The sequence below is a fragment of the Notolepis coatsorum genome (assembly GCF_963971535.1).
Source record: "Notolepis coatsorum genome assembly, chromosome: 1".
NCBI classification, from domain to species: Eukaryota; Metazoa; Chordata; class Actinopteri; order Aulopiformes; family Paralepididae; genus Notolepis; species Notolepis coatsorum.
This window is the reverse complement of record NC_140165.1, coordinates 147991387-148014275: the sequence shown is the minus strand read 5'-3', so window position 1 is coordinate 148014275 and position 22889 is coordinate 147991387. Positions and strand designations below refer to the sequence as shown.

Below are 22889 nucleotides of genomic sequence, written 5' to 3'. Positions count from 1 at the left end.
TGTACCAATTCACATCAATCGGTGCCACATTTCGATACCTAAGACCCGCCTAGTTAGAAAAAATCTGAATTCCAATGATGCGCAATTGTAATTTCATTATAGACACAGACCTTCAATGATGCTCAATTGTCATTTTATAATCCAGCATAGACCTTCAATGACTCACAATTGTCATTTCATGATAGACACAGACCAGCTCAGACCTACAATGACTCTCAATTGTCATTTCATAATAGACACAGACCAGCGCAGACCTACAACTACAATGACTCGCAATTGTCATTTCATTATAGACCCAGACCAGCATGGACCTACAATGACTCAATTGTCATTTCATAATAGACACAGACCAGCGCAGACCTACAACTACAATGACTCACAATTGTCATTTCATAATAGACAGTAGACACAGACCAGCGCAGACCTTCAATAACTCACAATTGTTATTTCATAATAGACAGACCAGCATGGACCTTCAATGACTTGCATTTGTCATTTCATAATAGACACGGACCACGCGAGCAATGGGTCCAATGTCTCTTAACAAAAATACAAATATAAAAACTAAATGGATTAGGGATGCCCGATCGATCGGCCAGCGATCGGGATTGGCCGATATTGAGTATAAATATGAGATTGGGGAATTCCAATTCCAACAATAATGCTTTATTTTTGCCGATTGTGAAAAACCGATCGATGACGCGACCAATTCTCACTGGAGTAGTTGGTGTCATTAACCTAAAACATGATGTCGGCGGTGTGGAACTATTACAAAGTGTCTGAGACAGATCTGCAATGTATTCAGGATAAAAATACCTCGTGGGGGAAGCAATGTAAAACGTTTCATCACAACACATTTAATAAGACACTTGAAAGTCCCCCCCCCTTGAGGATCACCCAGAGGAGCATAGAGTTCGTTAAGCTTACCGCGGACGGCGTTGAGTAAAAAGAAAAAGGCAGATTAAGAACCAAAACAACCCCTAACGCAAACCACTTTAGAGAGCATCCGTGCGTATAACTGTGATAGTCAGAAGGCTAGGCGATCACAAGAAAAGTCATGAAATTCATAGTGCTGGACGACCAGCCATTAAGTGTAGAGAGACGAGTACTCTCTCAGCCCCGCTACACTCTCCCAACTGGTCACTGAAAGGCACAACTAGCATGCCGTAAAGACCCGTCCTACTCTGCCTCTGATTCGCAGACTGTGGGTGGGGGAATGTGATTGGACCAAAGCAGAGTTGACACACACTCATGCAGAGACGCTGCTTGCAGTAGAGAGAGAGAGAGTGGAGAATTTTGACTTGTTGCGTTTGTGGTGATGTCTCGCAGATAATACAGATAATACATATGAAAAGTATAATTTGCTCAGAGTCCAGAGACGGTTGTGGTTCGGTCCGGATCTGGACTGGAGTCCGGATTTTGAGAATGCCTGTTAGACCTATAATACTGCCAGGCGTTAGCAGCGCTATAACAAAACCAAAAAAGTTTTGAATTTGTTAGTTAAGTTTAGATCTGTATTTCTTATTTCTTCTTGTTTTGTCATTATTAGTATTGTTGTTATTGTTGATGTTTATATTGTGTTGTTGGTTGTTGTTGAAAATTAAAAAATTGATAAAAAAAAAAAGAGAACGATCGGTATTGGCAGTGTATCGGCCGATATGGCTCATAGACGATCGGTATCTGTGTCAAAAACGTGATCGGGGCATCCCTAAAATGGATAGTTGATAATAAACATTTAATTTAATTAGCTGAAATATTCTAAAATCATTAAGTCTGCTATAAGCCATTCTCCCTTTCTGTGTGTGTGCTAGCGCATGCTTGCGTCCCATCTCTGGTCTTTGGAAAGACCAGATGAGGTCAGAGGAGTTTGATAGTATTTACTGAGGATGGCCAGATAATGTTGATATTTAAACTTAAAAAAGAATAATATTACATACGTATAGGGTGGAACGGTTCACAAAATACACGGTTCGGTTCATATCACGGTTTTGTGGTTACGGTTTTGGGTTTGATTCGATACGTTGTTTTTTATTTAAAGAAAGTTTAACACTCCAAAAATGTAAACATGCTTCTCATTTATTTGCAAAAAAAAAAGTTTACAGCGGTTTGCCTTATATAATGTTTGGCACACAAAGACCGAACTGACTGAAAAATATAGGCAACATTTGTCAAAGTATTAACTTAGTGCAAACAAACAATAATTAAACCTTTCCATTTTTGTGGCCACATTATAGACAAAGGCCATCAACATAAAATATGCATATGCTCAACTAGCACTAGACTTTTTTATCAAAAAGGAAAAGTCACAGAAAATATGATTTAGGGTTTTAAATAAGGATGTTTATTGGATAATGTATTAATAATGATTTGCACTAAGGAATGTCCTAACTTTTATCTAAAAAGAAAAAAAAGGAGATGTTGCCAGGGAATGAATGGGGAATGTTATATAAACCCCCCCACAGTGGTGTGGAGTTGGTACGTCCCAGCAGGGACCAGGATGTCAATACAGACTCACGGCACAGTTGACACATGCTCTAGTCTCCTGGCTAGGGATGCACCGATATGAAAATTTGCCACCGATACCGATTGTTCAACTAACACAATTTTGATTGACCGTAGATTCTGCCAATTACGTCACACACCGCTTGCACCCGCCTCTGCTGTTACCACCAATCGGCAAGCGCGTATACATTTTTTACTTCTGCTTTTGTCCGCCATTGATTTTGACGAGAGAGGTTTTCTAGAACAACAACAATATGGCGCGGCCGACGTTTAGCTTTTAGCTCCGCAGGATGACTTAAATGAGGCATAATGATTTTACTGCAACTAATGTTATAATAAAACAAAGCCTTTCTATTAGGGATGTCCCGATCCGATCACGTGATCGGGATCGGCGTCGATCACGTGCTTTTCAGAGGATCGGGGATCGGGAAAAAATAATAATAAAAATCGGCAGTCAAAAAAAGAAAAATTTTATTCAACAAACATGACCATGTCCACGTCTTAAACTCATACGGAGGCCTTAGTTTTGGTTTTAAATTACATATAATATATCATCATTAATGTATTTATTGTCACACAGAGCAGAATAATTGTCCACAACAAACACATTCCCCTTTAATTTACACCGTTGCAACAAACACATTCCCTTTAATTCAGACCGGCTACACGCTACACGCTCCACATCACAACAGTACAACACGTCGCTCCCGAAACACGTTAATATCCACTGACTTGAGCAGCTAGACTTAATGTCAGAGGTTTGGAACTAAGCATTTTAAAATAGAAAGTCAAGCCAGTTGCAATGTTTGCAAGGAGGACAGGCTGGAGGCGAAGTTTTCAGACTAACTTTTCACCTGGAGGATAACGTGACTGAGGATTATCGTTGGCGTTTCAGACCAGAATGGACCATTACGTAAGTCGAACACTGAATGTATACTAATGTGCAAACATATATTGAAACTTTTAATATTTCTCATATGAAGCAGAAGCACATTTCTCAGGGTGAATGTAATAACAAAAGCCTCCGCGCTCGCGCCCCGCACTATAGGCAACAGATGTGCTTGTCTCGCTCTGCCAGTTTCTGACAAAAATGCGTCAAAATTGATTACTAATGTGAAAGATCGGATCGGAAACGATCGGATCGATATATATAAAAAAACCAGGTGATCGGGATCGGATCGGAAGCAAAAAAAGGCGATCGGGACATCCCTACTTTCTATACATGTGTCTGATTGAAAACGTTATTAACAGATTGCAGAATGGGTAAAACTCAGGGCTCCGTGAGCAACGGAAGGAACTGAGCTAGTATGAACGCTTGCTACGTTCGGGTAAATAATATGCTGATGTTATTGAACGTGTAACACTAACTATTAGTGCTGTCAGGCGATTACAAAAATTAATCGAATTAATTACAGGATTTGTAATTAATTAATCTAATTAATCGCATTTTAATCGCATAACCATTTTATGCCTGATATTCTATATTCTATAATCATATTTCAAATTGCATGTGTCCGGATGGCAGAATTCAGTACTGTATCTACAAAACCTTCTGTTTAATCATCTTCCATCTATTAATTTGCTTAGATTTTTCAGGTCTGGTCAATTTGAGCATGGTGTTATTCACAGTCAAAGATAACAAAAAAAATATTGATATTCTCATTTGGTTCATTACAATTTACTCAAAATAAAAATGTCAATCAATCACAGCGCAGATTGAGTGATTGAATGAAAATGTTATTAGCAGATTGCAGAATGGGTACAATACAGTACGGCTCAATACACACAATTGTTAAGGGGATGCAGATCAGAGAAAGACTTTCGTCTTGTTTACATCAGGGTCCCCCATTTTCAATTCATAATGAATTGTAAGTAAGGGTGCAACTTGCACTGTGCAATCCATTCTTTGTGGATCTAGACCACAGTATTTCTGACACTGGGAATACATTCCCTGAGATTCATAGATGTCCCTAGAATCAGATACCAAGAACATGCAAATGGACCATATTAAAAAAAAATCTGTAAATGTGTATTCTACATTCTTATGGAATGAATGAGATACAAAAAAAATATTATTAAAAAAAACATTTTTTTTTTTTTTTGTAATTAATTTTCATAACGCGCTAATTTGCTGTGTAATTAATTAATCTAATTAACGCGATAAACTGACAGCCCTACTAACTATATAACGTTAATGCCACAAAACGAATGCCTTGTTAATCATAAGTAGTAACTTTGATGCAGTAGCTTGTGTGTGTGTGTGTGTGTGTGTGTGGGGGGGACTGGGGGTGGCGCTGTGCAGGTCGCGAGTAGGGCTGCAACTAATGACTAATTTGGTAGTCGACTAATCTGCCGATTATTTTTTCGATTAGTCGACTAATCGAAAACCAATGTAAACAACAACAATTTTTTTTTTTTTTTTTTTTTTTATTAATTACCTATCTTTGTGAAAGTGGCTTCTCAGCTCTGGTCCAGCTGAAGACAGAGCAGAGGAACAGATTGGACATTGAGCATGACCTCAGAGTTGCTTGTCTACCATCACCCCAGACTTTGAGACTCTTGTCAGGACCAAACAACAACATCATAACATGATGATCCCATAGCAAATTTAAATAATGACTCATGAAACATTTGAATTTGGATCTTTAAGCCACTTTAAATGAAAATGTATTTGAAGAACAATACAGCAATCACTCATAACAAGATAAATAAATTAAATAATACAAATTAAAGTGGAAGTGTACTTTAAATAACTTTTGTTTGCTGTGTGTGAGAGGAGTCCGTGTGTGTGTGTGTATGTGTGTGTGTCTTACTCTGATCGCTGTGTGAGTGAGAGGAGTGTGTGTACTGTGTAATTTGTGTGTGTGTCTTACTCTGATCGCTGTGTGAGTGAGGTGTGTACTGTGTAATTTGTGTATGTGTGTGTGTCTTACTCTGATCGCTGTGTGTGAGTGAGAGGAGTGTGTATGTGTGTGTGTCTTACTCTGATCGCTGTGTGTGAGTGAGAGGAGTGTGTATGTGTGTGTCTTACTCTGATCGCTGTGTGTGAGTGAGAGGAGTGCGTGTGTAATGTATTGTGTGTCTAGTCTGATCATCATCTCCTGCAGGGGAACAATGTTTTCAATGTCCAAAATTTGCTATGGGATCATCATGTTATGATGTTGTCTGGAACCCTGAGAAGCCACTCTCACAAAGATAGGTAGTGCACAAAAAAAAAAAAAAAAATTAAATAAAGTTTTTTTTTAATGACTAATCGACGCAACAATTTCTCGTCGACGATTTTTTATAATCGACGTCGACGATTATGTCGACTAATCGTTGCAGCCCTAGTCGCGAGTGAACTTTTTTTTGTCTTGACGCTACACAAATTGATGGATATTTATCGGCTACTGCCATCGGCACATTCGAGCTTATCGGCCGATAGGCCGATTGCAGTCAACAAGGCACTTATCGGCCGATACCAATACCCGACCGATACATCGGTGCACCCCTACTCCTGGCTCGTTATTGAACACAAACAGTTATCTTTGAACTTCTCTTGTCAAGCCTCGTCAATATACCCCCCTTCCCCATTCTGGTGTCGTGGAGTCACTTCGCTGCAAGCGTTTCCACCGTTAGTTTGCGGCTAACGTTAGTTAGCTCGCGGGTAAAGTTAGTTAGCTTGCGGCTAACGTAACGTTAGACTAGCTCGAGGCTAACATTAAACTTATAACCGAACAATACCCACACGCCCTGAACCGTGGAGGTCGTACCGAACGGTGTATGGTTCGAATGCATACCGTTCCACCCCTAATGATCATGCAATGCAACATACATTCTTTTTGTAGGTATGGGAGAGGGAGGTAGGGAGGGGTTTTAGTTTGAGTGGTGTGATATAGGGCTGCCGCGGTATTGATTTTTTCCTTACCGCACAAATTAGTGAAGCCATTGAAACCGCCGCGGTAACCGCAATAAATATATTTTTTTAATGTAATGTTAAAATAATTTTTTCCTAAATAAACTTTTAGAATGCATTTATTTCTGTGGTAGTCTATTCTTTATAGCCTCTAGTCCAGGGGTCGGCAACCTGCGGCTCTGAGGCCGCATGCAGCTCTTTAGCCAATCAGCTGCGGCTCCCTGGCCCAATTTTTTTTCTTTTTAATTATAATAATAATAATAATTAACTTTTTTTTAAACTTTTTTTTTTCTTATTTTGGAGATCAATGTCATACTGTGACACTGAAATGAAAAAAAATTTCATCAACTAAGATATTTAGTCAACAAAAGGCTTACCTGTATGCCTGATATGTGGTGCGAAATTTGTGAACAACGAAACATTTTCTTTTTATTTGATAGATTTTCCACAAATAAGGGAAGGACTCTAATAGAGCTGCATAGTTCAGGGTTTTATTTCAAAGTAGGTCTACACATGGTAGTCTTTTCAAAGTGGACTACTTTTTATTTTATAAATGTTCCACAAATAAGGGAAGGACTCAAATATACCTGAATAGTTCAGGCAGGGTTAGAAATAAAAAAATAAATTCAAGGGCTTTTTTTGCCCCCCTTAATTGATTTTCGGGGGCTTTTTTTGTATTTCGGGGGCACAACATTTTTTATAATGAAAATTAACCCTTTGATCGCCGGGGTTAAATTCATAATTTACCATCCCTCGCCAGCCCTATTTAACATGGAGAAGTTCCCCTTCTTTGCAGGGCTATAACTTTTTAAATTGTATTACTAAATTGACATTATTATGGCCCATTCAACGTCTTATATCTATTGTTCAGGGTGTAGCAACGTTATACTTTTTCATTCACATATTCATACTAAAATACGGTCTAAAGTATAAGTATGTTTTTATCGTTTTCTGCAGCTTTCTCCAGAACTTGATTTATAGCCCTAAATGCATTATATTGATGATCAAATACAGTTTGGTAGGAATCTGTGCGAGATAAAAAATTTCAACTGGAGATGCTTCTAGGAGTTACTACGCATGATCTGATGATGACCGGATGGGCGGGGGGTCGTTTATAATTCCGTGGGCAACGTTATATCATTCATCTAGTGTGGGTGATATGATCATCAGAGCAGTTAGTATGAATACATTAGAAAATAACGCTGAAACTCACCGTACCTTCCTCGCGGCGTTGGGAGATGAGCGTGAAACAGAATTTTTTCTATTATGGGATGTCGAAATATCCGATCCATTTCCAGGTTGTATAATAGTATATACGTCCAAATCATGTTGTTTATAGAGTTATTTGCACCGATCGGTGTTCACTGTGTCAAGATGGAGTCCTGCTAACGATCGCGAGTGCCCGGACGAAATATGGGTGAGCACTTCCTGTTTGGCGCGTCACTTCCTGTTGGGCGATCTGCCGATCGGCCACCAGATGGCGGTCTTGAACCGTTAGAGAGTTGAGAGGGACTCACCAGTACATATAATGTCTCCGGGAGAGAAATATGATTTCGATCACAGATTTTTGAAATATTGATATCAAAGACGTGTTACGGCGTCTTCGGCAGAATGAGCATGGCGGGGAATGACGAGTTTCGGCATCTTCGGCGATCGAAGGGTTAACAAAGATTATAAAACATTGTTGACACTTTTTTTTACAGTCTTCGTCCCTATGTTTGATAACGTAATGTTAATGTCTCCATATATAGGGCTCTACGCTAACCTTTTTCCCAAGGAGCACATGTGCTCCTAAATAAAATGTTAATAAATAAAATCTAGGGTGCTCCAGTAGCACACCATGTTACCGCGCTCGCGCGGGACTCCGTGCTGCGTCACGGATCTGGTTGACTCCGAGTTCGATTCCCGGACCCGCCGTCATTTGCCAAATGTCTCCCCCTGCTCTCTCTCCCGTTTCACCCTGCAACTGTCGGTCATGCTTGACCAGGAAAGCGATAAACGCTAAAAAAAAATAAAGTTTAAAAAAAATAAAAAATAAAATCTAAATACAAATTTAGGAGCACACAGAAATTTAGGAGCACAGTGACAATTGTTCAAGTAACACACACACACGCACACACACGATGTGTGACATCATGGCTTGGTTTCATGTTTTGAGGTACCTTCAATTATCTGTAAATAATACATACATACTCTATCTAAATAGATTAAATATTATTGTCCCTGAGGGCAAGTTGTGTTGTTGTCTTGATATATCTACGAATAACCGGTTGCCTCTGGACAGGGACCGAAACTAAAGCCCGCCGCCCGCCAGGGGCTGTTTTTACCTTTGGCGCATGACACTTAGAGGGCTGCCCGCCGTGTGGCGTGTAGACGTGTAGTTCATAACTTCATAACGATACTCTTGTGCGAGTACAGATTATAGCCGCTCGTCTTTTTTTTCTCCGCCGCGAGATCGTTAAAAAACTACAAGTCCCACATCGCACTAGGTCCAATCACAGTAGAGTGACGTGACTGGTTTCATGAGAAAAAAAGCAAATGACCAATCGGAAGCTATCATTTGGCTTGTTTACTTCCATCTGCTCTAGTCTATATCGGACCTCCAAGAGTCTAACGTTACTGTTTAAACAATGACCCAGTCAACTATTCACTTTTAGTTTAATACATGACGAGGCATTGTCTAACTGTATCTAGCTGGCTAGCTACTGATAGCTGCTGATATCAACAAATGCTCCAGCAATAGTCTACTCGAGTGCATAATACCTCCGGTCCCTCGTTAGCTAGCTTAGCTAGCTCACGTTGATCCATATGTCCCAGTAAACTAAATGGTCTTAACGTTATCTACCGGGCTAGCAGTAGCTACAGATAGCTCCTGATATCAATGTCTTATAACATTGATTGAATGCGTATTCTAGCTGAGGGCATGTTGAATGTGATTTGACAAAAGAACGGTAACGTTATAAATAGGTCCAGCTGCATCGCCGGAGAATCCTTGCATGCTGAATGTAGGGTCTAGCTGAATATAGGGTCTAGCTGCAGGGCCGGAGAATCCTTGCTGGAGCTGGAGGCTACTCAAGTATACACACAGACAGTGGAGCTGTTTGCAGATAGCAAGCATTTTGACTTATTGCGTGGTGGCGATGTCTCGCAGATAATACAACTACAAGTATGATTATATAATATATATTTTATTTAAAAAAATTTTTTTTATATAAAATATATATATATATTTTTTTAATCAAAAAAATTTTGGCAGGTAAGAAATATGCTTGGCGGGTAGACTCTTCCCATCTACCCGCCACTGGCCGGTGAGTCAAAAAGTTAATTTCGCTCCCTGCCTCTGGATCAATGAATGTCTAATATTGAATAATATTATTAGCTATTTTATTTTTAACATCCCTAATTCCAACAGTCAAGAGGCTTGTTTCAAATTGATACATGAAAAACCCCACACACGCAACGTTTGTGAGTATAGGCTCTGGCCAGATCGATCAATGAAATACGTTGCGCACGCTCAGCGCTGTGGAATGAAGGAAATGCGCATCGGGATCGGATTTGGATGTTATTCTTTGGAGTTGTGTTACAAATGGAACGGTCTTTCCCCGCCGAACACAAGTTACTTAACGTTACACAGGTCGCGCTATGCAGATGCTTAGCTTGCTAACGTTAAGATAGCAGTGTAATGCTTGATGAAAGCAGAGCGCTCTGTCTGTGTTCGCATCCTCTCAAGTGCCTGTAACACGCAGCGGGCCCCGCCTCCCTCCCACCCAAAAACTGAATTTCAGTCCAGTTTCAATCTGAACTATTAACAGCGGAGCCGTTTTGTAATCTTCACTCGTCTGTCTCGCACACTGCAAGTAAATGATTTTCCCGGTTTGCACACACACATATTATTAGGGGCAAATACGAGGGAAATGCTCGCACTGTAGAGCATATATATAATTATATATATAATTAGTAAACTGTTGGGGGCTTTTCTTGCCCCCCTTAACTGATTTTCGAGGGCATTTGGTCAATTTTCGAGGGCATTTTGCCCCAAGCCCCCGTTAATTTCGAACCCTGAGTTCAGGGTTTTATTTAAAATAGGTCTACACAGCCAGTATTTTTTTCTCCTCTTCATAAGAGTTTGAGGTTTTCCTTTGTTGTAACGGGTAAAAACCGCAATTAAAAGTCAAATTTTTTCTTTTTGTTGCTTTATAATCCCATTAATGCAACAAACTGTGTGCTATAAGTAGGGCTGGGCGATATGACGATATTATATAAATATCAAGGACAGTTCATTAACGATACACTTTTTTAACGTATCGTGGATATCGTGATGTTTTGCCCAAGAGGATTGTGTTGCGTCAATCTGGTCCACACGTTCAAACTTTTGAACAACGCCGCCCCCACACACACACTACTGCATCAAAGTTACTACTTATGATAAAGGCAATCGTTTTGTGGCATTAACGTTATATAGTTACACGTTCAATAACATCAGCGTATTTACCCAAACATAGCAACGTCCGAGGAACATTCGTTGCAGTAAAATCATTATGCCTCGTTTAGTCATGCTGCGGTGCGCTGGTAATCTTATCGTCGGCCGCGGGGATCTACCGCTGTTGTTGTTGTGTTGAGCTCTCGTCAAAATCAATGGAGGACAGGGCGGTTAGGTGGCCGAGCGGAGATTGCGTTCGTCACCAGCCCCGGAGCTGTGAGCTGGATTCGCCTGTTCGAATCCAGCTCACAGCTCCGGGGTTGTCACCAGCTTGGCTGGCCGTCTGCACTAATACAATTGGCTGTATTAGAGGGTGGGAGAAGCTGGCGGGGTGGGTCCGGGTCGTTGTAAACAGCGACTCCTACAGTTCGGTCGGGGCGCCTGCTAAGCGCGGATAGGACTCGAGGGGGATAGTGTGGTCCTCCCACACGCTATGCCCTCTCGATGAGAATCCGCGCTGCCAGGTGAAAAGAAGCGGTGATTGGCTGGACGTGTGTCGGAGGAAGCACGTGGTAGCCTCCACTCTCCCAGATGATCTGACTGTGGGTGGTAAGTGCGCAGCGACCAGGAAGGGACTGGGAATTGGCATACGACTAAACATTGGGATGGGAGAAAATCGGAGGAAAATGGAGGGGGAAAAAGACAAAAAAAAATAAAAAAAAATCAATGGAGGACATTCTGGAATGTAAAACACAAATAGCGCTTGCCGATTGGTGCTAAGAACAGCAGGGCGGGTGCAAGCGGTGTGACGTAATTGGCAGACTCGACTGTCAATCAAAATTATTCTGTTGCCGGCTGAATGATTGAATTATGAAAACTTTTATTAACAGATTGCAGAATGGGTACAATACAGTACAGCTCAATACAACAACAGTGGACTGGAGGATGAAGACCAGAAAAAGACTTTCGGCTTTTTTATATATAAGGGTCCTCTATTTTCAATTCATCAAAACATTTAGAGACATACAAATATACAGTAGTTTCATAAAAATGCTAAAATTCTATTGATTGATTGATTGATTGATTGATTTAAAACTTTATTAACATATTGCAGAATGGGTACAGTACAGCTCAATACATACAATTGTTAAGGGGATGCAGACCAGAGAAAGACTTTCGTCTTGTTTACATCAGGGTCCCCCATTTTCAATTCATCATATTTCATATCTAAATCATATAATATCTCATTGCTAAATATATGCAATATATAATCTAATAATCCAATAATCTAAATCTAATATATAATATAAAAATGCTAAATGCATGGGTATTTTATTTTGTCTTTAATGTTAGCTTGCAAACTCAAATACTGTCTTGGTAAGCCTCATAATGAATTGTTTGGGGAAAAAAATAAAAACATTGTGATGTGTATCGTGTATCGCCGAAAGGTCAGAAAATATCGTGATATCATATTTAGGCCATATCGCCCAGCCCTAGCTATAAGTATAAAGTATAATAAATCGCAAATTACTTTGGGTATGCAATTGTCAGGTGTTTTATGCTAAATGTGGGGTATGCTTGGGGATATATAAAACGTTATACACTGTGTTATCTTCATTTTAAGGGTAAATAGGTTGTGCGGCTCCCTGAGCATTTTATTTTCTGGGACGGGGAAAAGTGGCTCTTTTGATAGTAAAGGTTGCTGACCCCTGCTCTAGTCTAACGTTAAATGTCTATCTTTATTCCAGTGTTGTCATTAAAGAGAATGACTTTGCAGCAGGAATATTGGTTGAAAACCAATTGGTTTTGGTTTGATTGGTTGAAACTGCTGGTCGCGAGTCCGACTCGCGGTAGCCAATGTTAACCAAACGCTTGGTTCAATAACCAACTAGGAATGAATTGACTGTCCTATCTATCTGCATAACAGATAATAACGTCATGGAATCGTTTGTTCAACCCAGTGGCCAGTGAATTAACACCAGCTAAAGCAACTGCGCTCAACACACACGCACACGCACACACACAATATGGCATATCTACTGCTCCAGAACAGAACCAGAACTGACCTGTCCTCGCTAACCGTGAAGAAAATAGGCTATACACAACTATTATTATTATTATTATTATTATTCTTATTATAAAAAATAAAATAAACAGCCGGTGATGCGGTAATCAGCTTGACTCTGCGGTGGGCGTGACGTGATGGCGATATCGCGATAATGCGGTAACCGCAGCAGCACTAGTGTGATAACAATGTTGAAATTGAGAAGTTTAGACTTTAGTTTAGTTTTACAACAGAAATAAAAATGTTGTTATAATGAAACTTAAGTACTGAAAAAAGGTACCGTCGGGTACCGGTATCGGTTCAAATGTGAACGGTACCCAACCCTAATCGTAGTCTTTGGTAATCATCAACACCGTAATCATACCCAAGATGGGTAACGCTTTGTGACATGCCGGAGCGCTGTGACTGGCTTCTTCTCTTCTTCTGCTTTGTGACATGCCTGGTGCGCCCAGCAATCGCAGCGCTCCGGCATGTCACAAAGCGGAAGAAGAGAATAAGCCATTTTGATGCAACGCTGCCCTCTGTGATGTTTACACGTTTATAAAAAATATTTCAAATGTTTATTAGCAACGCCGAGCTTTCAAACCATCCCGTATTTTTGTCCAAAACCCTTGTGCAACTGCGAGTACCTTTGAAATTTCTCTTTGATACTTGTATAATGAACGGTTTGGCCAGAACCAGTCCTTCATGGTCATATAGCTTGGTTTCCTATTGAGGAGCAAGTAACTGTGGATTCACTGGCCAAACCTTGTTGGCGTGCAATGCATCACAGTCACGAAACTTTAAAGGGGCTATCTCAATCCCTGCCCTCTTTTCTTGATCTTCCAATCACAACAGTTGCTTTCCTCGGTTTGAGATAGGTCAATAGGCAGGACAAGTTGACTACAGGAAGACCATTTACTTCACAACCAACAGTGACATGTGATGTGTTAATCTGACATGTTTTATAATTGGGCTCAAATGAAACAAGATGGTTATCTTTTTATTTATACTAAGCACAATGCACGACCAAGGCCTGTAAAGGTCCCCAAATTGTGGTATATGTCAGTCTAGTCAGACTGTAGATTAAAGCGCAAGCACCTATTTCTGGCCACAGGCCTGGGCCCTATTCCCCGTACCTGGTTCAACTAAGTCGATCAAGAGTCCCATTATCCAGATTCAATTAACCCGATGTTTGAATCCGGGATTTTCCTGTTCCTCGAAGGTGGATTCAGTCTCGTTCATTTGAACCAGACTTGAGACTCAGGATAATTGCGCGCGCCCGCCTCAGCTGAAAAGACAGCAAGTGTCGATAGCAGAAATCCTGATTTTCTAACGGCATTGATTGATTGATTGATTTAAAACTTTATTAACAGATTGCAGAATGGGTACAATACAGTACGGCTCAATAGCCTCGCCGACAAGGTAAAAGCATAATCTATAGGCTAATTTTAAGTCCCTCATTACTAGGGATGGGTACCGAATTCGGTACTTTTGAGGTACCGAACCGAAACACGTCGGTACTACAGAGTATCGAATCAAGTGATTTTTTTATTTTTTTATTTTTTTTAACTTTTTTCTTTTCATGTCAACGTTCACACGCACAATATATGCTTACCTAGGATTTGACTTGATTCAACAACAAAGCAGTCGGAGCAATGACAAGCCGAAAACTGTCGAAATTGTAGTTATTTGAAGTTTGGATTTTTTCTTTTACGACTGAGGTAGGTAAATTACATTTCTTGAGACTAAAGTACCGAAAAAAGGTACCGGTATCGATTCACAGGTACCGGTACCGGTATCAGTTCAAATGTGAAAGGTACCCATCCCTACTCATTACCCCAATCAATCAGATTATATTTCTTTAAACGTGCCTGCTGGCAGTATAGGCTTATGGAATGAATAATCAAATGAGATCTTGCTAGCGAAAATAATTAGTTCAACTCTTCCAGAATAACGATAAAAACAAGCCCAAATAGTATATCTAATTGATACGAATTATATTATGAGGATATCTGTATGTGCTTGGGTATTATGTACTATATAAATACATGGTTTCCAAAGAGAGGCTTGGAGGGAGGCTTGCAGTTACACTATTAATCAGGTTTTAATCTGTTCTCGGACCTAATCCATACATGCATTGAATTGATTACCCTTTGGTAAATTATACCAGTGACACCTCATGTTCATCATCAGATAACAGTGCTTGAAAAGATAAATGCATTTTCTCAAATTCATTCATCAAAAACGTCAAAGGCTCATTCAATTTATCAAGTCACGTCACGTCATCAAATCCATCAAACAGCGCATCTCCTCATATATTTTAATCCCAGTTACAATATCACAATAACGTGTGACACTGTCACAGTGATAGTGATACAATTAAATACTCCACATATTCAGATTCCTCATAATTCATATCCACAATCCGCGCATTGACGCTTCAGCTTGAATGAAACGCATCCGGGTGCTCCGTTAAGCAAATACACAGCGAAGAATATTAAACTAATCAGAGCCAAACACCCGATAGGTTTCATTCATTAAAAATATCCCAGCGGGATTCACATTTGCAATGATCCGTTTAGTCCGTTATTAAAATAACTGTGTCGCGACTCGCGAGCGCCGTATCCGTATAAATATGACGTGCATTATATAGGACAAAGTAAATTCATAGGCTGAATATGATTTATTATCAGCGTTTTACTGCAGACCTATTATTTTACATTTCAAACGAAGCACAAAAACATAATTCAGAATGGCATAATGGGATCTAGACTGTGAGAAATATTTCAGGAAGGGAGCTGGGATTTCTTTGCGGGGGCGTGGCCATGGTCTATCCAGCTAACTGAACTTAACCCTGCCCTCGACCAGGTTCAAACTTTTTGATCTGTTGTCATAGTGATTTAGACAATCGAGCGTCGGGGAATGGAAAGGTCTGGCTTAAGTCAAGCTATGCTGAAAATTATCCGGCTAACTCAGTTAGCCAGGTACGGGGAACGGGGCCCTGCTGTAAGACCTGCTGTATGTTTGGGACAGTGTGCTGAAATGTGTTGCTCAGTCACCTATAGGGATGCCCCCCGGACCCCGGTTTTAAACGGGAACCGGTACTATATTAGAAAATACCGGAGTATTTATAAGCTCCGACGTCCTCGGTACTGCTATCGATACTCTAGAGAAATTATTATTATTATTATTTAAAAGTTGCAAACGATCTCTCCTCTCTCTGTCTCTGCACGAGAAGCGAGCCGCAGCGAGTCATTATTACACACACTCCTCGCGAGTCGCTCGCTAGTAGTGCTACACATCCGGGTACTCCTTAACACTTTCAGCGCCACGCCTGGTTTTCCGTTTTACCGCTTGAATGCCACCATCGGCGCCAATGTTAACGTTAATATCGCCTAATCTATGTTTTAAATTATGGCTATGTGTCTAATCTGCCCATCGCATTATCAAAGACTATTTTCCAGTCAGTGCTGTGAAGACAGATTGTTTTTTTATCGCGTCGTTGCCGTTTCAGAGCAGTTAGAAAAGCCCCCGTTTTGATATAAAAAACAGCTCATTCTGGAGCATTCTATGAAAATCGTCTTTTAGTGGAATATTCCACAACGTTGATATTCGTCGGCCTTTTTATGAATCGTTTTCAAATAAACGCTAGATGATCAATATTATACGTGCATGCACGCACATTACGGCCGCGCACTGATAATCGCTCCGTTGATTTCCTCACAGACTTTTACAGTGAAACCGAAAGAAGACATTTCACAAAACAGCTTATAACTTCATCAAACTTACTCTGATTATCCTACCACTGATAACATAGAGTCCTTACCTGACATCAGATGGTATCCAACTGGTATATTCCAATTCCTGATCACCATTCGAAAAAATCGATACGTGTATGGATCCAACGCGATACAGTAGAACTCCATGATCCGCGGGGATCTGAGGCTCCAGAATGAACTCTAGTAACCCCGGCTGGATCAGTGAACTGGAAAATGTGGAGTACCGGATTTTTTCCCCCATCATTTTCATTGAGTCCATTCCAAAATCACTTATGTCATCTGGGAGACGACAGGGGGCGCTTTTTTCCACAGTGATCGCCGGCGCCCCTCGGCTATACTCGGGTAGGCTCGGGTGATGCAATAATTTTTCAGATCGCAAAAAAAAAAAAGAAAAAAAAAATCCGAGAAATCTCGTGAGTGGCATGCAACCACCTAAAAAAAAACGAGAAATCTCGTGAGTGGCACTCAAAGTGTTAATGAAAGTGCTGTCCCCGACGCCCGTGCTGAAGCGCGCTGCACATAGACACAGACAGCAGCTCTGCATGCACTGAGTCGTGATGGCGGATAGAGCAAAGCGTTCTAAAGTTTGGATATACTTTACAATGGTCAATGCCGACAACGCACGTTGCCACAAGTGCAACAAAACATTTGCCAGTAAGGGTGGCAATACGAGCAACCTATCAAAACATTTGTTGGCAAAACACGATATTAGTGTGCAGAAATGCGCCGTATTCGACTGCCTTGCGCGCAGTGGTCCATCTGCATCCACGTCCACTGCAGCCGGTAAGCCAAGATACGGAGTTTCCTAGGCTAATAACGAATTATTACAAATAGGCTAATAAACAAAATAATTGTTTAGCTACAAATACTACAATCTAAAAACGTTTTATAGATAGTCAAGCTGAGGCGTCAGCCACCAATGTGTCCCAGGCCAGTGAGCCCAGGGCCACCACACATCCTCCCTCTACCTCCACCACCCAAAGTCCCTTCACCCTAGCAGCTAGAGGAAGGATGACAGAGGATAGGGTGAACGAGTGTCACAGGGCTGTGACAAAGTTTGTTGTCAAAGGCCTGCACCCCTTCTCTACAGTGGAGTCCAAGGGCTTTAGGTAACAACTAATCATTCAGTGTATATCGTTTTTTTTTTATACATAGTTGTCTAACTTGTTTGTTGTTGTTGTTGTTGTTGTTGTTGTTGTTGTTGTTGTTGTTGTTATAATATAAGTTATTATTGAAGCAGCTATTCCCACCACTCCACACAAATTTACAATAATTCAATCATTTCTAATCTTTACTGTAGGGAGATGACCAATGCTCTCAACTGCAAATATACCCCTCCCTGCATAAATTATATTTATTTATAATACTTATTTATAAAGTTGTATAAATAATAAAGCAATGTCGATTCTGTTCTTAATTAATTGTCTTTTTTTCAAAAAGAACCGATAAGAGTATCGATAAAGTACCGAACCGTTAAGCAGTATCGATAAGAGTAGTAGTATCGATAAAATCCTATCGATACCCATCCCTAGTCACCTAAAGTAAAAAAATACGAGACAAAATTATGATATTGGGTCTCTTTTGGCCTCATGTTTAACTGTGTCAAAGCACTGTCAGTTGTTGGGGCTCGAATTGGTATTAAATGTAGGCCTATATTAGGGCTGGGCGATAAAACGATAACGATAACTATCGCGATAAATTATTTCCTCGAAATAAACATGAAACGTGGTCGCAAAGTTTCGATATATCGATTTCCAAGCTTGGCTCCGTTCAGCCTCGGCTCAGCACACTCACTCACTAACAACAACCAACGTTACGTGATGACGTGACGTGCATACGCACAACAGCTAACAACCAATCAGTGAAGGAGATGGCCGAGAGCGAACGAGATCCGGAAGGAGACCCAGAGGTACTAGGACTCACTCAACAACAAGGCTTGCTAGGCTAATTAGCTTGCACGGTGTTGTTTTATATATTTACGTGCCGAGTATGTGTGTGTTTTGAATTCTGAGGCCACGTTTAAGTAGTGTGGGGTATACAGTGGACGTCGTTTCAATATATTGTGGCGGAAGAGAGTATTTTAGTGTCATATTTAGCACATTGTCGTGGAATACACCGCTTAGAAGCAACAGGCTGGCTAGGATACCTAGCTTGCACGGCACTGTTTTATATATTTACTTGCCGAGTATGTGTGTGTTTTGAATTCTGAGGCCACATTTATAGTAGTGTGGGAGTGGACGTCGTTTCAATATATTGTGGCGGAAGAGAGTATTTTAGTGTCATATTTATTGTCATGAGATACTCCGCTTGTCGGCTAACTGTTAACGTGCGCGGACTGATGACGACATCAACTCGACTTGAGACATTCGCAGCAGCATATTAGAAGTTAATTAAACTTGACAGACATTATATCGACGATAATTATCGATATCGAATTATATGAAAATAATTTTATAATTTTATCGCGATAACGTTTTTGGTCATATCGCCCAGCCCTAGCCTATATAGGACTGGGCGATAAAACGATAACGATAACTATCGCGATAAATTATTTCCTCTAAATAAACATGAAACGTGGTCGCACAGTTTCGATATATCGATTTTCCAAGCTTGGATATGAGCACACGCACTAACAACCAATCAGTGAAGGAGATGGCCGACAGCGGAAGGAGACCCGCGCTGCACCTCTGGGTAGAGAGGTAGGACTCAAGTAGTAAACAAGGCTGGCTAGGATAATTAGCTTGCACGGCGCTATTTTATAGTTTACGTGCCGAGTGGGTGTGTGGCGTGAATTCTGAGGCCACGGTTATAGTAGTGTGGGGTATACGGTGGCCGTCGTTGCAATGTATTGGGGCGGAACAGAGTATTTTAGGGTGATATTTAGTACTTTGTAAACAAGGCTGGCTAGGATAATTAGCTTGCACGGCGGTATTTTATAGTTTACGTGCCGAGTGGGTGTGTGGCGTGAATTCTGAGGCCACGGTTATAGTAGTGTGGGGTATACGGTGGACGTCGTTGCAATGTATTGCAACAACGTTTTTTTTTTTTTTTTTTGTAATTATAAGCTCTGACGTCATCGGTACTGCTATCGGTACTCGAGAAATTATGTTTTTTTTTTTGAGGAATTTAAACGTCTCAAACTAATCTTGTTGGCCGTTTTCTATATCTCTCCTGCCTCGGTGTCTCTGCCTGCGCGAGGAGCGGGCTGTGCTCACACACACTCACTCACTCACTCACACACACACACACTCACTCACACACACACACACACACGGGTGCTGCCGAGTACAGACAGCTCTGCTCTCATCATGGCGGACAGAACGAAACGTTCAAAAGTCTGGGTCTATTTTTACTAAAGTCGATGCTGACAACGCTCGTTGCCACAAGTGCAACAAGACATTTGCCAGTAATGTATAAGCGCTGGTACTTGTCAATGTGGCTGGCGGGGATCTAACGTTATTAGCCTGAGCTCCGAGTAGAATAATGGCTGACAATCCGGAGGTAAATAAACGAACGAGAGCTTCTGATTGGTGGTAAGAAGAAGAGGTGGGTGCAAGCGGTGGGACGTAATTGGCAGATCGACTGTCTGCCTCCGAATGTAACGTGACTACGTCACAGCCAAGAAAGGGAGCGCTGGATTTGTGAAAAACTCCCTGTTCCTAAACCACACGCTATCAATCGTACCACAGTACTGGCAAAACGGGAGGAGGCTATAATAAAAACAAGCGCCCTTCATCCAAATCCACCCACACCGGATTTCTTTTAACCAAAAAATGTATTGTATATTATCGGAGCTATCGATAACGTTATCGGGTTTATCGGGATGACGTCATAATTGCTGATATTGGCCCGATAATTATCGGCCCGATAATTATCGTGCATCCCTACCCACAATCTACATAGACTAGACAGCGAGTGGAAAACCACTTCCTCATACTGCGAGGCAGTGAAACCCGACACCTCTGCATAGAGCTGCCGCGATTACCGCATTACCGCGGTATCGCTGTTACATCACGGCCACCGCAGAGTAGGCTGAATACCGCGTCACCGCTGTTTTTTATAATAATAATAATAAATTACCCGCCTCTCGTTGGGCTTGCGGCTCTGCAGATATACCCTACTCATCTATCGAGGTTCCAAGCGACCCTATTGGGTACCAGAAAAGTCACGTGAAACATTGCAGACCACTGATTGGTCAGAAGAGAGACGCGTCACACGTTGTAGCGTCACCACCAATCGGCAAGCGCGTATTAGGTTTTTACTTCCTGAATGTCAGATCATCACAACACGGCTAATAACGTTAGCTTTAACTCTCCGCCGGAGTGGACTACGATCGCTCCTAAGGAGTACTAAACGAGACATAATGATTTTACTGTCTGCAACGAATGTTATAATAAAAGCCCTTCGTTCTATACACTTGTCTGATTGAAAACTTTATTAACAGACCGCAGAATGGGACATCTCAGCACGCTCTGAGCAAAGAAAGGAACTGAGATATGAATAGAGTATTGCTTGCCTTGCTATTGTCCGGTAAATACGCTGATGTTATTGAACGTATAACTATATAATGTTAATGCCACAAAACGAATGCCTTTATTATAAAGTAGTAACTTTATAGTAATAATAATAAGAAAGGGTCGGGGGGGTTAGGGGTAACCACCCCTGCCCGCGACACCGAGTGAACGGCGCACGACCAGAGGGTAAACTTCGAATCCGTGTTTCACTTTCAATAACTAATGCGTGCTTGCCGAATCCCAAACAATATTCATGCTGCAAAGTCATCCTCTAAAAATAGACATTTAGACTAGAGGCAGGCTATATGCTATAAAGAGTAGACTACTACTAAAAAAAAAAATGCATTCAAACTTTTTTTTTTTATTTTTTGTGTGCATGCGGTAATAACCGCGGCGGTAGGAAATATTTAGCGAATTTGTGCGGTAAGGAAATAATCAATACCGCGGCAGCTCTACCTCTGCATACTCTGGAGGGAGAGAGAGAGATAGAGGGAGAGAGAGAGGGAGAGAGAGGGAGAGACAGAGACAGAGACAGATAATTACGATAATGCACGATTATCGTGCATCCCTAATGACGACATCAACTCGAGACATTCGCAGCAGCAAAACAAGTCTATTAATAGCCCGTCCATCGGCGCCGGGCATAAGAAGTTAATTAAACTTGACAGACTTGATCGACGATAATTATCGATATCGAGTTATATGAAAATAATTTTATAATTTTATCGCGATAACGTTTTTGGCCATATCGCCCAGCCCTAGGCCTATATGATTATTTGGTCAGACAAGTGACTAAAAGTAGTCTATTTATATTTAGCCACAGAACTCATAAAGAATTGACTGCTTATGTCTCAATGGCATTTGTGCTGTGGGAAGACTTGGCCCCTGCTGTACTCTGGCTGGCACCATGTTTCATGTATAGTTGACTCCATGATTGACTAAATGTCTGGGCTTAGGGCCAGTGCAGCGGCTCCAAATCATAACCCTCCTATCACCATGCCCCCACATGTAGAGGATTACTTCAGCAGAAGTAACCATTCTCCGAGCTGCGGTCAGTGGGATGCACTTGCAAGATTAGCACATTAAATGAACTCTTATAACTTTATGCAAGGTTGAGGAAGGGTTATGGTCTCTGGACTTATTTTCCATTCTATATTCCATTCTATATTTTCCACTATACTATATTTTTCATTCTATAACAGAGAGTACCATAGGGCAGAGTCCATCCTACAACTAAAATCCCATTGAGATGCAAGATATCAGGAGATTGGCGAAGGGCTGGCAATTGTCCAATATTGGACGATATTGGCTTAGCATGAGTGTTTCCCCTACCATTGCCTTGGTGCGGCGGCCCGTCCCAACTCGGGTCTTTGGAAAGTTTGATAGTATTTCAAATTTAAACTTAAAAAATTATTATACAGAGAGAAGCTTCAGCAAGTACAAAACGCTGCTGACCGAAAAAAGAGAAAACAAAGGCCTAACCATCATGTATCACAATGGTGATGTCAGCCAGAGATGGGGAGAAGCATGAACCTTTAAAGGGGAGATGAACCATTGAACAATGTGATCCTAGTTTGTTTGTTGTGTACCTTGTGTAAGACAGGGTCCTATAATAAAATGTGAAATCCTGCTTATTTGTCTGAAAAATCTAATATAATTTCCCTGTTTTCGCCATGGTCAGCGCCATTTTAGATGGTGACGTCACGGTGTTGGTTTGGTGTATACACTGCTG

The 22889-nt window shown here is 41.0% G+C and overlaps 1 protein-coding gene across 7 annotated transcripts in view; it reads left to right on the top strand.

Annotated features, from left to right (window-relative positions):
* The window catches only part of ncor2 (nuclear receptor corepressor 2), a 530049-nt gene that overhangs the window by 33746 nt on the left and 473414 nt on the right, over positions 1–22889 (top strand). The gene's annotated exons all lie outside the window — the stretch shown is intronic.